Source organism: Melanotaenia boesemani, chromosome 2, assembly GCF_017639745.1.
Source record: "Melanotaenia boesemani isolate fMelBoe1 chromosome 2, fMelBoe1.pri, whole genome shotgun sequence".
Lineage (NCBI taxonomy): Eukaryota > Metazoa > Chordata > Actinopteri > Atheriniformes > Melanotaeniidae > Melanotaenia > Melanotaenia boesemani.
This window is the reverse complement of record NC_055683.1, coordinates 10,034,821-10,049,646: the sequence shown is the minus strand read 5'-3', so window position 1 is coordinate 10,049,646 and position 14,826 is coordinate 10,034,821. Positions and strand designations below refer to the sequence as shown.

At 40.0% G+C, this 14,826-nt stretch overlaps 1 long non-coding RNA gene across 1 annotated transcript; it reads left to right on the top strand.

Moving 5' to 3' along the window:
• The first annotated feature begins 5,375 nt into the window (after window positions 1-5,375).
• Window positions 5,376-6,245, top strand: LOC121655315. Its single transcript, XR_006013149.1, has 3 exons — window positions 5,376-5,877; window positions 5,970-6,099; window positions 6,195-6,245. It is a non-coding gene; the product is annotated as an uncharacterized LOC121655315 (long non-coding RNA).
• The last annotated feature ends 8,581 nt before the right edge of the window (window positions 6,246-14,826 follow it).

Below are 14,826 nucleotides of genomic sequence, written 5' to 3'. Positions count from 1 at the left end.
TCACCTGGTCCACACTTGTTCAAGCACTTCTCACGCTGAAGCAGATCCATCCCCAGTATCACGATATTACTATCCGAGACGAAGCTGAACTCTGTGATCCAACACTTCCTGATGCAGACGATGATGATAATGATGATGTAAGCATGGGAGAGGATGACTATGATGAAGCTGATTTAATGGAGATTGACATGATTGAAAAAGATGCACTGTGTGATGCAGAAAATGAGCCTGAAAGTGATCAGGACATGCAGAGTGACACTGAACCGGAACACAGAGATGATGCAGAACCAGATGATCTACCAAATGGAGGTTTTGCTATAGAATCGTGTCTTCAGCCTGTTGACATATCAGATGAGATTCTCGGTTACACCGATAGCATCTACTGTGTTGCTCCAGCAGAAAGAAATGATCCAGTCAGCTTTTTCAAAACACCAAAACTTGAAGCCATAGCGTTTCCCTGCCAATTTCCTACGGGTCAGAACACCATAGATGAAGCTCGAGAAACATATGTCACACCTAGTGGATATTTCAAGTCCAGACTTTTCCACATTGATGAGCGGTTTGCTAGAGATCCTAATTATCTGTTCTTTGCACAGTTTGTCACTGAAATTCATTTGGCCAATTCCAGCATGATGGTACAGTTGAGAAAAGGAAAGACAAAAACCAGAGATGGAAGAGAAATAAACTCAGCCATGTTACAGGACAGAACAGAAGTTCAGAAGCTGGTGAGAAATAAAGATGCAGTCAGATTCATGATCCCACTAAGAGGAACTCCTGCATACTGGGAAAGAACCTCCAAAGACCTTTTTGCTATGATCAGACAGTTGGGAACTCCTACGTTCTTTCTGACTTTTTCTGCTGCTGAATTCAGATGGCCTGAAGTGATAACAGCTATAAAGAGACAGCAAGGTGAACACGTAGATTTTGAAGCTCTAAACTGGTCAGAAAAAAGTGAAATTCTCAGATCCAACCCTGTCACATCCATGCGTATGTTTGATAAGCGCATTGAAGCCCTGTTCAGAGACCTGCTTCTCTCTCCTTCACAACCTCTGGGAGAAATTATTGATTTTTTCTACAGACTGGAGTTTCAACACAGAGGAAGCCCACATATACATGGTCTCGTTTGGGTAAAGGATGCTGTAGAACTTGATGTAAATGACGATCAGACTATCTGTGATTTCATTGACAAATACATCTCAGCCCAGCTGCCTAACCCAGACACACAACCTGAACTGTACAGGAAAGTGAGTGAGCTCCAGAAACACAGTAGGAACCACACAAGAACCTGTTTCAAGAGTGTAAACTCTGGTTGTCGGTTTGGTTTTCCAAAGCCGCCCTGCAGAAAAACCATGATTGTGAGACCTGATGAAGAAGGAGACATTAACGCTGCCAAAGAGAAACTGAAACCTCTCATGGACCTGCTTAATGAACCTGAAATTGCTTCCTTGACTTTACAACAGATCCTGGTTCGTTGCAACCTGACGCTGCAAGAATATGAAGGATGTCTTCAGTTGATGAACAAAAAGATTGCCGTCCACCTGAAACGAGATCCCAAAGACTGCTGGATTAACGGTTACAACCCACATCTGCTGAAAGCCTGGGATGCTAACATTGACGTTTCATATATTGTCAATGCTTATTCCTGTGTGGAGTATCTCTGTAAATACATTACAAAACAGGAGACAAATCTTTCAAACTACTTGACAGATATGTTACAGAACGCAGACAGAGACAATGTCAATGAGTGTGATGAGATGCGAGCCGTCATGCAAGCTTACTCAAAGAAAAGAGAAGTCAGTGCTCAGGAGTGTGTGACTCGTGCATGTGGAATAAAAATGAAAAAGTCTTCACGAAGCACAATTTTTGTTCCAACGGAAGAAAACTGCTGTAAAATGAGTCGTTCTATAGCATTCTTGGAGGAACTGCCACCAGAATCTTGTGACGTCTGGATGACAAGTTTGAATGACAAGTACAAAGCCAGACCAGAGAGACCAGAGTATGAGGAGATGTGTTTGGCTGATTTTGCTGCTAACTGCAGATTTGTCAAGAGTGAAAATGCTAAAAAGGACGACGTTTTTCCACTGCTCAATGGACTAGGATATGTTCAACAGCGTAAAAATGATAAAACTGCTATTATCAGATATTACCACTGTTCAAAGGAAAAGCATCCTGAAGAATTTCATGAGAGATTACTGAGACTGTACCTTCCCCACAGATCAGAGCAGGAATTAAAAAGAAACTTTCCTACATATCAGTCTTTCTACTCTTCTGGATGGGTGGTGCTACCCGGATCAAACCATTCTGTCTATGTGAAGAACATTGTCAAACACAACAGAGACAAGTACGAGAAACACAGCGAGGCCATTGAAGAAGCACTGGAGGAGTTTGAGGAGAACAGAAACATTGTGATCGATGAATGGTGTAATCTTGCTCCAGAATCTGAAGTTGTGAGGTTGGATTGTGACGAGGACATGATGGTAAGAGAGCTAATCAATGAAAATGAGCAGGAAAATGTTCCTGACCTTTGTCCTCAGTCTGATGCTGCAACAGAACTCAGTGCAATCAGAGAAGCCCCTGCCATTGATCCAACTGTTCTCAGACAAATGTATCAGAACCTGAACCAGAAGCAGGCCTGTGTGTTCTATGCAATCAGAGACTGGTGCATCAAACGTGTCTGTTCTGTCAATCAAGAGCCATTTTTCTTCTATGTAAACGGTGGTGCAGGAACAGGAAAGTCTCATCTGATTAAATGCATTCACTCAGAAGCATCAAAGATACTGAGCAGACTGCCGAGACATGCAGAGGAAGCCGACATATCGAGCCCTACTGTTTTTCTCACTGCATTTACGGGAACTGCAGCTTTCGGGATTGGTGGTACAACGTTGCATTCTCTCCTTCGCTTGCCTCGCAGTTTAAAACCTCCCATTCAAGGACTTGGCAATAAACTGGATGAAGTCAGAGCTGAACTGTACAATGCTGAGATCATTATCATTGATGAGATTTCTATGGTTTCCAAGCAGCTTTTTGCTTATGTGGATGCCAGACTGAAACAGATCAAGGGTAATAACAGACCTTTTGGAGGAATGTCGGTCCTAGCTGTTGGAGATTTTTATCAGCTACCACCAGTACGACAGTCTAAACCTCTCTGTGTGCACGACCCATCTCAGATTGACCTATGGCAGGAATATTTTCAGATGATCACCCTGACTGAGATCATGCGTCAGAAAGATGATGTTGCCTTTGCAGAAATGCTGAACAGGATTCGAGTGAAGGAGAAAGATGAGGAACTGTCTGAGTCTGACAGAGAATTGCTGACACAAGCCATCACTCAACCAGAACTTTGTTCCACCGATGTTCTGCACATTTTCCCCACAAATAAGTTGGTTGAAGATCACAACTCAGCAACGCTGTCTCGGTTATTTTCTGACATCATCACTGTTGATGCAGACGACTTCCAGAAAGATTCTCGATCAGAAAGAATGACACGGCAAGACAAACCCAGCAAAGGAGGACGCAATGATTTACCTGACACCTTGAAACTTGCGGAAGGAGCTCGTGTCATGCTCACCAGAAACATTGACATACAGAAAGGATTGGTGAATGGTGCCTTTGGTACTCTGATGAAGGTGATTACTTCTGAGACGGATCAACGCATCACAAAGCTTGGGCTGAGAATGGACAGTCAAACAGCTGGAAGACGTAGTGGACCTGCAGGATCTGACGATCTGGTTTACGTGGAGAGAGCAGAGGATACTGTGAAACAGAAAGGAGTGGTACGTAGACAGTTCCCCGTAAAGCTGGCCTTTTCTTGTACCGTGCATAAAACTCAAGGCTTAACGACACATGCAGCTGTAGTTTCCTTGGAGAAGATCTTTGAAGCAGGCATGGCTTATGTGGCTCTAAGCAGGGTGACTTCTCTCAGCGGACTTTATCTGTTGGACTTGGATGAGAAGAAAATCTATGCCAACCCTGAAGTTACTGCAGCCATCCAGACCATGAGACAAGCCAGTGTGGATGACATGATGCCTCTTCTTCCTCTGAGAGAAACAGTTAACAGGCCTGACACTCTGACCGTTGTCCATCACAACACAGAGGGACTGCCTTCTCACATCGATGACATCAAGAGACATCATGAACTGTGTCTGGCTGATGTACTGTGTCTAACCGAATCTCACCTGCAGGGCTCCTTTGTTGCAGACAGTCTTCAGCTGGATGGATTCACCTTGTACAAGCGTAACAGACACGTGTCGTACACAAATGTTCCTCAGATGGCCAGCAGATGTGGTGGTGGAGTTGCTGTTTATGTGCGAAACCACATTCAGGTGCATGAAAAACAGTATTTGCATAATGTGACTGATCTTGAGTTTGTAGTTCTGAAGGTTGAGGCTGCAGTCCAGGCACTGATCGCAGCAGTGTACAGACCCCCCAGCTACAGTTTGAGACGCTTCCTGGAAAACATGGTAAGCCTTCTGGATGCACTGGAGACGATGGACTGTCACCCTGTAATTGTTTGCGGCGACTTTAACGAGAATCAGGTACCCACTTCTCCCAAGCCCATTTTGGAGCTGTTCCAGTCTAAAGGTTATACACAGCTGATCACATCTGCCACCACAGACAAGAACACACTCCTCGATCTGGTTTTCATTTCCCAGCCACAGCAGATTCTCCATTCTGGTGTCATGAGGACGTACTGGAGCTACCATAACCCGGTGTTCTGCATCGTTTCCACCAGTGAACCATGAACATGTCTGGTGAGTTTTAAAGACGACGTTCATTTGAAAAACACTTTACTTTGTATTTTGGTGTACAGATCAGTGAAAAGTGTGCAAAAATTTAATAAATCATGAATACAGAGAAATCATGGTACAGAGAAATTATGGGAACAGAAGTAATGATACCGAATATTTATGGAAACAGAAATAATGATACAGAATATTTATGGAAACAGACATAATAGTACAGAATATTTATGGAAACAGAATTAATGGTACATAACTTTTATGGATAGAGAATTAATGGTAGAAAATAATTATGGAAATAGATTTTTGGCCTGTGCATTTACCTGGGTGGGTTGGGTTTGGGTTGGTAAATGCACAGGCCAAACATGGTGAGCCTTCTGGATGCAGAAGAATTCCCATGCAGTGCAGCGGCTGGTTTTGCACATACCAGCAACTGCTTGCAGCATCCAGAAGGCTTACCATGCAGTACAGCTGCTGGTTTGTATACATCCAGCAGCTGGACTACAGCTGTTCAAAATAACTACATCAACACACCAGAAAGCATGAGCTTCCTGGTGTATTGATATACCAGCTGATACCCACAGGGTGCAGGGCATGGTGGGTTCGGGGTGGGGTGGGCAGTCAAAGGAACCATCACTGATTTATTCAGCTATTCACAGTTTCACTGCACTATTTGTGTGTACTTAGAGCTGAATGGCCAAATCTTTGACACGAGGATGTTTTTACCGGCAGAAAAGATGTTTTTGTTTAGAAGTTTCTTTTTTAGACGTGTGTACTCCAGACAGGAGACATGTTCTCCTGTGTCCTCTGTGACAACTTCATCCAGCACAACCATCTGCAGAAGATCTACACCATCACACTTCTACATCATCTTCATGAACTATTGGTGCAAACAAGAGACACCACTGCTGGACCACACAGAGAAGTCTTCTACATGCTGCCATCCCAGTCTTTCTTCAAGTAGGTGAGGAAATGTCACCTGTGAAGCTTCACCTGACCACCTGGCTGGGCCTGAGAAAGACCACTGACATCATGCTGCCATGCTGCACAACAACAACAGAGGAAGCAAGACTTCACGGGACTAAGAGACTCCTCCTCCTCCTGCCAGTGACCTGAGTTCCTCACAGTAGAAGAAAAGGTAATGGAATTATTCATTATTATTGTAATTAATATATATTAATCCATGTTGCTGATTACAGCGTCTAAGACCATTTGCTTTGTGTTTATCAGCTCTTTCTCTGCTGTGAGTCTTTCTCTTCACCATCGATCCTGATCATCAATACTGTCATCAAAACTCCCAAAGCATCTTAGTGTGAAACTGCACTGGCCAGGAGAAGACTGGACCTGCAGCACATTTAAGGTATATATTTATCATGTGCTATGCAGGCTTTCAGCTGGTGGTCTTAAATGAATTGAGTTAATACCAACATGTGTTTATCCATTTCTTTTCCTCAGGACCAGTTCCATGTTCATGCCTGCATGACACCAGCTCTTAAAAAGAGTGTAGCAAAGGGCCTTCTCAGTAAGACTCAACCTTCCTGTGTGCAGCAGAGACTGAACTGGTCCATGGAGGCAGCAGATGATCAGCCTCTGGAAAAGGAAACCATCACATGGTGAACACACCGTACATCTCCACTGTGACAACATGTTCTCAGACTGTCTAGAATGCACCAACACACTGGACCACCACCAATGTAAAAACAGAACTGAACTCAGCTTACACCACCAGTCTTTGTAAAGACTAAATGTTATAGTATAGTTTCATATTATTTATAGTTAAAGAATTAGTTTTGCAGTAATAATAGTAATGAAAGAATCACAATAACTGCCAATTATAATAAAATAATTATTTAATAAAGCATATTTATAACATAAATTAAAAGTTAATAATTTCCAAGTGAATTCTATTAAATTAAAAACAGATTATTCCCCTGATAATAAATTATAATGTTGTAAAGGTTATAGTTTTATTTGTTCTGTTAGCTTCCTCTTTGGTTCCTTTGACTGCCCACCCACCCGAAGACACTCTGTTTATCTTCAGAGTGTGTTGGGGTGTGAACAATTGTCCATATTCCGTATAATCATATGGAATATATAAGATGTATATATTTACATATATATGTGTCTGTATGTGTATGTGTATATACATATTTACTGTATTTTGTGTCAGTTGCTATTATTGTATATTATAAGAATAATAGGTATGTTTATAATTATCATTAGAAATAATAATAATAATAATACATTTTATTTGTTGGCGCCTTTCTAGACACTCAAGGTCACCTTACAGTATAAAACACAAAAACAAATCAATAAATACATTAATAAATTAAAGCAGCGTGAAATTTTACAGTGAGTATGCCAGTTTGAACAGATGTGTTTTGAGTTTGGATTTGAACAGTTGTATGGAATCAGAGTTACGGAGGTCTGGGGGGAGGGAGTTCCAGAGATGAGGAGCAGAGCAGCTGAAAGCTCTGCTCCCCATGGTAACAAGGCGAGCTGGGGGGACGGTGAGGTGGATGGAGGAGGAGGATCTGAAATGATTATTACAGTACAGTAATTATACTGATTATTTATAGAAAGCATCCAGCAGGACTCACACATACATATGTTAACTTTAGATGCTGACTGTGCCTAATATTTAGGCCTTAACAAAAATGAATTGCCTAAATGAAATGGGGCATTGCAATGCCATTTAAAAACTTGGCATTTTCCACCATAAAGACTGCAAATGCAGCTAACAGCAGGTCCACAATTCAGTTAACAACCACAGCATCACAGTGTTGAAGCTGAAGAGACGGCCAAGCTAGCAAAGCCTGGAACATGTTTGTGTGAGTCCTGCTCAAGTGTGGGGTATCTGCTGGTATGTAGGTAGAAAACACATATCTACACTTAACCTTAACTAATATAGACCCCAGTTAGAGACAAACATCATATAAAGAATATAATGTGACCAAATATATTGACAATGATCCTCAGGGTGTTCAAAGTAGTTCTGAAATGCCCACAACTAATGAGGAGGTCACACAGGCCACATCCAGAGATGTGAGTCGTCTTGTAGTTTTACGTTCAACCTGGGGTAACTCAGGTTATGTGTTCATAGATTTCACTAATAATATGATTATCTGGAGTGGGGCTGGGTCTATGAAAGACTGTGTGTACCCACATCGAAGCACAAAAGAAAAGTCTGATGGGATGTGGCTCCACATATCCATTTAAACTGTGATATGTATTTTTTTTATTACTATTAATGCCCAACAAAGGGTGATGTTTGTTTGAGTGTGTGCTATTAATAGCTTTTTGATTTTCCAATGTTTTATTTCGTATAATTGCTGGCATTTAATATGATTACGTTTATCAAACAAAGCCAGTGCTTTCTTTAGGGTGGAGAATTCTCTTTTTTTCTTTTGTTTGTTTGTTTTGTTTAGTTAGATTCTCCTACTATTTTATTTACATTTTTTAATATATCTGTTAAACTGTATTGTACTTGTGAATGTTTCAGTCATAATGTTAATATAAAGTATATTTGCTTTGGATATTGCCACATTTTCTTGGAGAAAATGTTTAAAATCTGTGCTGTAATTGCAGATGTTCTGCTTTCTTTGTTAAAATGGCTATTTTTTTTTCTAATAGTGATATTACTTTGATGTGTTATATTTATTCAATCTGAAATGTTATCAAACTCTGGTTAATCTAAAAAGTCTAATTTGTTCCATTGTTATAAAATTAATTTCTGCCACATTTATTTTTCAAATTGTCATTCATGTTACTACATTTACAGATTATTGAGTTTCAATGTAATCTATGGCTTCCTTGATTAAAAATGTCTAACTTCTACTTATACAAACTCCACTGATCTGCTTTGTAGAAAGAATAATAAAAATGCACATTTTGAATATTGTCAGACTGAGTTTGAGATTATTCTCCTATTGAATTAAACTTAATTACTACTTGTGCTAAGACTTCAGCAGAAGGTTTCAGATTTTGAGCTTTAAAGACTAATAGTCTTCACTTCAGCTGCATAAATACTTTGTCAACTAGCAGATTGCACCTGTCTTCAAACCTCTTCAACTATATTAAGCACATTTAAGTTAAACTTTTCATCGTTTCATCATATTTTCTCACCAGTGTCAGCTTTTCTTTTGCTTTTTACAATGATTTATTCCACTTTTCACCACTTCAGACCCTTAAAACTGAGAATCATATAGTTCAAGTATAACTACATTTGAAATATATCCAAACAATCTTTAACAACCACATTTCAGCACTCGGTCTGTCCGACATGTTCTGTTTCCTTCAGCACCATGGACAGCAGCACTGTTTGTCTGTTGTGAGCGTTCACACACCTCCTGACAGCACCATGGACAGCGGCAGTTTTTGCACTTCAACCTTTCAACCTTTCAACCTTTCAGCACTTTTAAATTCCACTTTGAGCTATAAATACTTAAACAATTAATTTCAGCTTAATAAATACTTTTCAAAAGTCACATTTCAGCTATCTTTCACTATCTTCAGCCATCTTTTCAGCATTTTATTTCAATCATTCAGCATGACAGCATTCACACATGCTGTTATGCAATAACAGCTTTTTCTAGTGATAGAATTGTTTTTCCCTCTTCTCTGGGGTGTGAACATCGGTCGTCCGCCTACTCCTCTCGCAGCGTTCGGGCCACAGACTCCGTTCATACATCAAATCGATCGGCTCGGCCTGTAGATGTCTGCTATGACTCCTGTTGTCTGTATCTATTAAACTTTTTAAGATATCGAGGGTTGTTCGACCCACCATTTTTCCATAGGAATGAATGGGGAATCTTGGCAGAGCCTCCAAAAACATGGTCTCCTTTGAAACCTTTCTTCTCCTGCATACTTTGGGCTAGAGACTCCATTCAAAGTTTAAATCGATCACAAGGGACTGGGCTATAAATCTTCTATTCAGAATTTTGATATCTTTTCTGGTTTATGAGATATGCCAGGTTAAAAATCACTAAAACTTGGATATCTGTTTCACACTCTGATTTTTCAGCTTTTTTCACTCCTCAAACAAACTCTCATAACTCCTACACCGTTTATCGTACAGACACAAATTATATATCAAAACGGAGGAAATCTTCTTGGCTACAAATGAACCCTGGATGATAATGGAGCTGGGAGCTACGGATTTTGAGCTACGCTGCTCTAAAGTCTACCTACGCCCTCCATTGAACTCCATTCTAAAGGCCTTCTGGACTCTGGGCCCAAAGTGCATTTCTCCTGTGTTTTCAACCCGCCACCATTTAAATTCTGTTCGCATTACAGTAAAATAAATTACATCCCTGCGTTCCCCAGACCCTCCTGGCGCTCACGGTGAAAAAATTATCTGGATAACTCTTATAGTTTTCTTTTAATGAACAGTTGTTCGGGAGGTGCGCAGAGTGATGAGAACAGTGCAGCTCTGGTCTCTTCTCTGTGTGCCTATCAGCTGAGGTGGGGGCCGTCGTCATGACAACTCACTGACTGCTCTCAGCTGTTAGGAGCCAGCTGACCTTTGCCCTAATCCATTCAGTTTTATTGATCCAGATCATGGACTTCTCACCTGGTTTTGGCCTCCTATTGAGTCCAGGCATGTCCCTCTGTCCTCTTCTCCTGTCTCCTCCTTGTCCATCTCATTACAACAGGCCACATGTCCTCCTCTATCTCTCCTCCTCTGTCTGTCCTCTCATCATGTCTTTTGCTGCTCATTTACATGATGGACTGTGTTTAAGCTGCCAATTCACCTCTTTTTCAGCTCTTTCTGCCTTTTACAATCATTACTTCTACATTCAACCAGTTCAGCACCTTTAATATTCACTTTCAGCTGTAAATCCTTTAACTATTTACTTCAGCTTCATGATTACTGCAGCTGGTGCTTAAGGAAGCAGACTTCGGCCATTTTCAGCCATGTTGAACTGTCTTAAGCACATTTAAGTTAAACTTTCCACCATTTTAACTACATTTAAACACCAGTTTGAGCTTTAAATCCTTCCAACTACTGACTTAAGCTTCATATATACTTCTTCAACAACCATATTTCAGCCCTTTTCAGCCATCTTCAGCGATCTTAAGCACATTTCAGTTCAGCTTTCCACCTTTTTAACTACATTTAAACACCTGCTTGTGCTTTAAATCCTTCCAACTATTGACTTAAGCTTCATATATACTTCTTCAACAACCATATTTCAGCCCTTTTCAGCCATCTTCAGTAATCTTAAGCACATTTCAGTTCAACTTTCCACCATTTTAACTACATTTAAACACCAGTTTGAGCTTTAAATCCTTCCAACTACTGACTTAAGCTTCATATATACTTCTTCAACAACCATATTTCAGCCATCTTCAGCGATCTTAAGCACATTTCAGTTCAGCTTTCCACCATTTTAACTACATTTAAACACCTGCTTGTGCTTTAAATCCTTCCAACTATTGACTTAAGCTTCATATATACTGCTTCAACAACCATAGTTCAGCCCTTTTCAGCCATCTTCAGTAATCTTAAGCACATTTCAGATCAACTTTCCACCATTTTAACTACATTTAAACAGCAATTTGTGCTTTAAATTGTTGAACTCTTCATTTCACCTTCATATATACTTCTTCAACAACCATGTTTCAGCTCTTTTCAACCATCTTCAGCAATCTTAAGCACATTTCAGTTCAACCTTTCAGACTTTCAGCACCCTTTAACTCCACTTTGAGCTTTAAATCCTTCAACTTTTCACTTCAGCTTAATAAATACTTATTCAACAAAGACATTTCAGCCTTTTTTAACCATCTTCAGCCACTTTTCAGCATTTTATTTCAATCATTCAGCATGACAGCATTCACACTTGCTGTTATGCAATAACAGCTTTTTCTAGTTGTGTGAATGCTGTTAAGCATTCACACTATAGTTTTCCTGTTTTTATTTATTATTATTATTCCATATTCTTCCGCCGTTTTTCGGCACCTTTCTCCTTCTGCATTTTTTGTGCTATTTCAACAATTTTGGTATCAAAACGTTCAGCTCGTTCAGGACATTCCTGCTCTGACTTTTGGTATTTATAACTTTTATACTTTTTAAAATATTTAACTTTAAACAAAAATATTTTGCCATTGAAATCTATTGAAAACCTTTCAGCTCATTCAAAAACTTCTGCTTCTTTCAACTCCTACTACTTTTACATACTTTCAGCTAGAAACACCATTCAAACTTTAAACAACTCACAACGGATTGGGCTATTTGAAAATGTCTTTTTTTGCCGATATGTTTTACGGTTTTGGATTTATGGAAGTTTAAATATCATAAAAATTTTCATTTTCAACAAAATCTCTCCCACTCTAGCACCCTCTAGCTTTTCAGCCTCTTCCGCTACTCCAAACAAATTCTCATAACTCCTACAATTTTCATTGTAGAGACATAAATTATACATCAAAACGGAGGAATTTAAGTTGGCTTCGAACAGAACCAAGCACGACAGAGCTGGGACTTATAGATTTGGAGCTAGGCCTCTCCAAGCGAGGAAAAGTCAACTTTTGCTCCTATACCCTTCCATTCAAATCAGAGGCAGGATTCTGGGTCAAAGTGCATTTCTCCTCTGTTTTTAACTCGCCACCATTTAAATTCTGTTCAAAGTAGGGATGAATAAATTACATCCCTGCGTTCCCCAGACCCTCCTGGCACTCACGGTGTAAAAATTATCTGGACAACTCTTATAGTTTTCTTTTAATGAACAGTGGTTCGGGAGGTGCGCAGAGTGATTGGAACAGTGCAGCTCTGCCCTCTGCTTGTCAGTTAAGTGAGGGGCCGTCGTCATGACAACTCACTGAGTGCTCTCAGCTGTTAGGAGCCAGCTGACCTTTGACCTCATACATTCAGTCTTATTGATCCAGATTATGGATTTCTCACCTGGTTTTGTCCTCCTAATGAGTCCACATATGTCTCTGTCCTCTTCTCCTGTCTCCTCCTTGTCCTTGAGGCCACATGTCCTCCTCTATCTCTCCTCCTCTGTCTGTCCTCCCATCATGTCCTTTGCTGCTCACTTACATGATGGACTGTGGTTCAGCTGCCAATTCAACTCTGTTTCAGCTCTTTCTGCCTTTTACAATCATTTCTTCTACATTCAACCAGTTCAGCACCTTTAATATTCACTTTCAGCTGTAAATCCTTTAACTATTGACTTCAGCTTCATGATTACTTCAGCTGGTGCTTCAGCAAGCACACTTCAGCCATTTTCAGCAATGTTGAACTACCTTAAGCACATTTTACTTCAACTTTCCACCATTTTAACTACATTTAAACAACTATTGACTTCAGCTTCATATATACCTCTTCAACAACCATAATTCAGCCCTTTTCAGCCATGTTGAACTATCTTAAGCACATTTCAGTTCAGCTTTCCACCTTTTAAACTACATTTAAACACCTGCTTGTGCTTTAAATCCTTCAAACTATTGACTTAAGCTTCATATATACTGCTTCAACAACCATAATTCAGCCCTTTTCAGCCATGTTGAACTATCTTAAGCACATTTCAGTTCAGCTTTCCACCATTTTAACTACATTTAAACACCTGCTTGTGCTTTAAATCCTTCCAACTATTGACTTAAGCTTCATATATACTGCTTCAACAACCATAATTCAGCCCTTTTCAGCCATCTTCAGCAATCTTAAGCACATTTCAGTTCAACATTTCAGCCTTTCAGCACCTTTTAACTCCAGTTTGAGCTTTAAGTCCTTCAACCTTTCACTTCAGCTTAATAAATACTTTTTCAAAAAAGACATTTCAGCCTTTTTTAACTATCTTCAGCCACTTTTCAGCATTTTATTCCAATCATTCAGCATGACAGCATTCACACATGCTGTTATGCAATAACAGCTTTTTCTAGTTGTGTGAATGCTTTTAAGCATTCACACTATAGTTTTCCTGTTTTTATTATTATTTTCTATTATTATTATTCTTCCGCCGTTTTTTCGTCGTTCAACATCTTGAGCTAGCTTCAGCCGATTTCAACAATTTTGGTATCAAAACGTTCAGCTCGTTCAGGAGATTCCTGCTTCTATTCAACTTTTTGATATCTGTTCAACTTTTCAAGTTATTGATCATTTATTGATCTTCAGCTCCCATTGAAATCAATAGGATTTCAGCTCTTCAGCCTTCAACTCCTTCAAAACTTTCACCTCTTTCAGCTCTTAGAACTTCAGCATACTTTCAGCTAGAAACACCATTCAAACTTTAAACAACTCACAAGGGATTGGGCTATTAAACTTCTATTCAACTTTTTGATATCTTTTAGCGTTATTGATTTATGGCAGTTTAAAAATCAATAACTTTTAGAATGTTCACTCCACTCTCTCCCACTCTAGCCCTCACTCTAACCTTTCAGCCTGTTCCACTACTCCAAACAAATTCTCATAACTCCTACAACTTTCATCGTAGAGACATAAATTATACATCAAAACGGAGGAATTTTAGTTGGCTTCGAAGAGAACCAAGAATGACAGAGCTGGGATTTACAGATCTCGAGCTATGCCTCTCTAAGCGAGGAAAAGTCTACTTTTGCTCCCATAGACTTCCATTCAAATCTGGATTCTAAGAGGAAAATGCATTTCTCATGTGTTTTTAACTTGTCACCATTTAAATTCTGTTCACATTACAGTAAAATAAACCACATCGCTGCGTTCCCCAGACCCTCCTGGCGCTCACGGTGTAAAAATTATTTGGATAACTCTTAGAGTTTTCTTTTAATGAACAGTTGTTCGGGAGGTGCACAAAGTGATTGGAACAGTGCAGTTCTGCTCTCTGCTTGTCAGTTAAGTGAGGGGCCGTCGTCATGACAACTCACTGACTGCTCTCAGCTGTGAGCAGCACGCTGACCTTTGACCTAATTCATTCAGCTTTATTGATCCAGATCATGGACTTCTCACCTGGTTTTGGCCTCCTATTCAGTCCAGGCATGTCCCTCTGTCCTCTTCTCCTGTCTCTTCCTTGTCCTTCTCATTACAACAGGCCACATGTCCTCCTCTATCTCTCCTCTGTCTGTCCTCTCATCATGTCCTTTGCTGCTCACTTACATGATGGACTGTGTTTCAGCT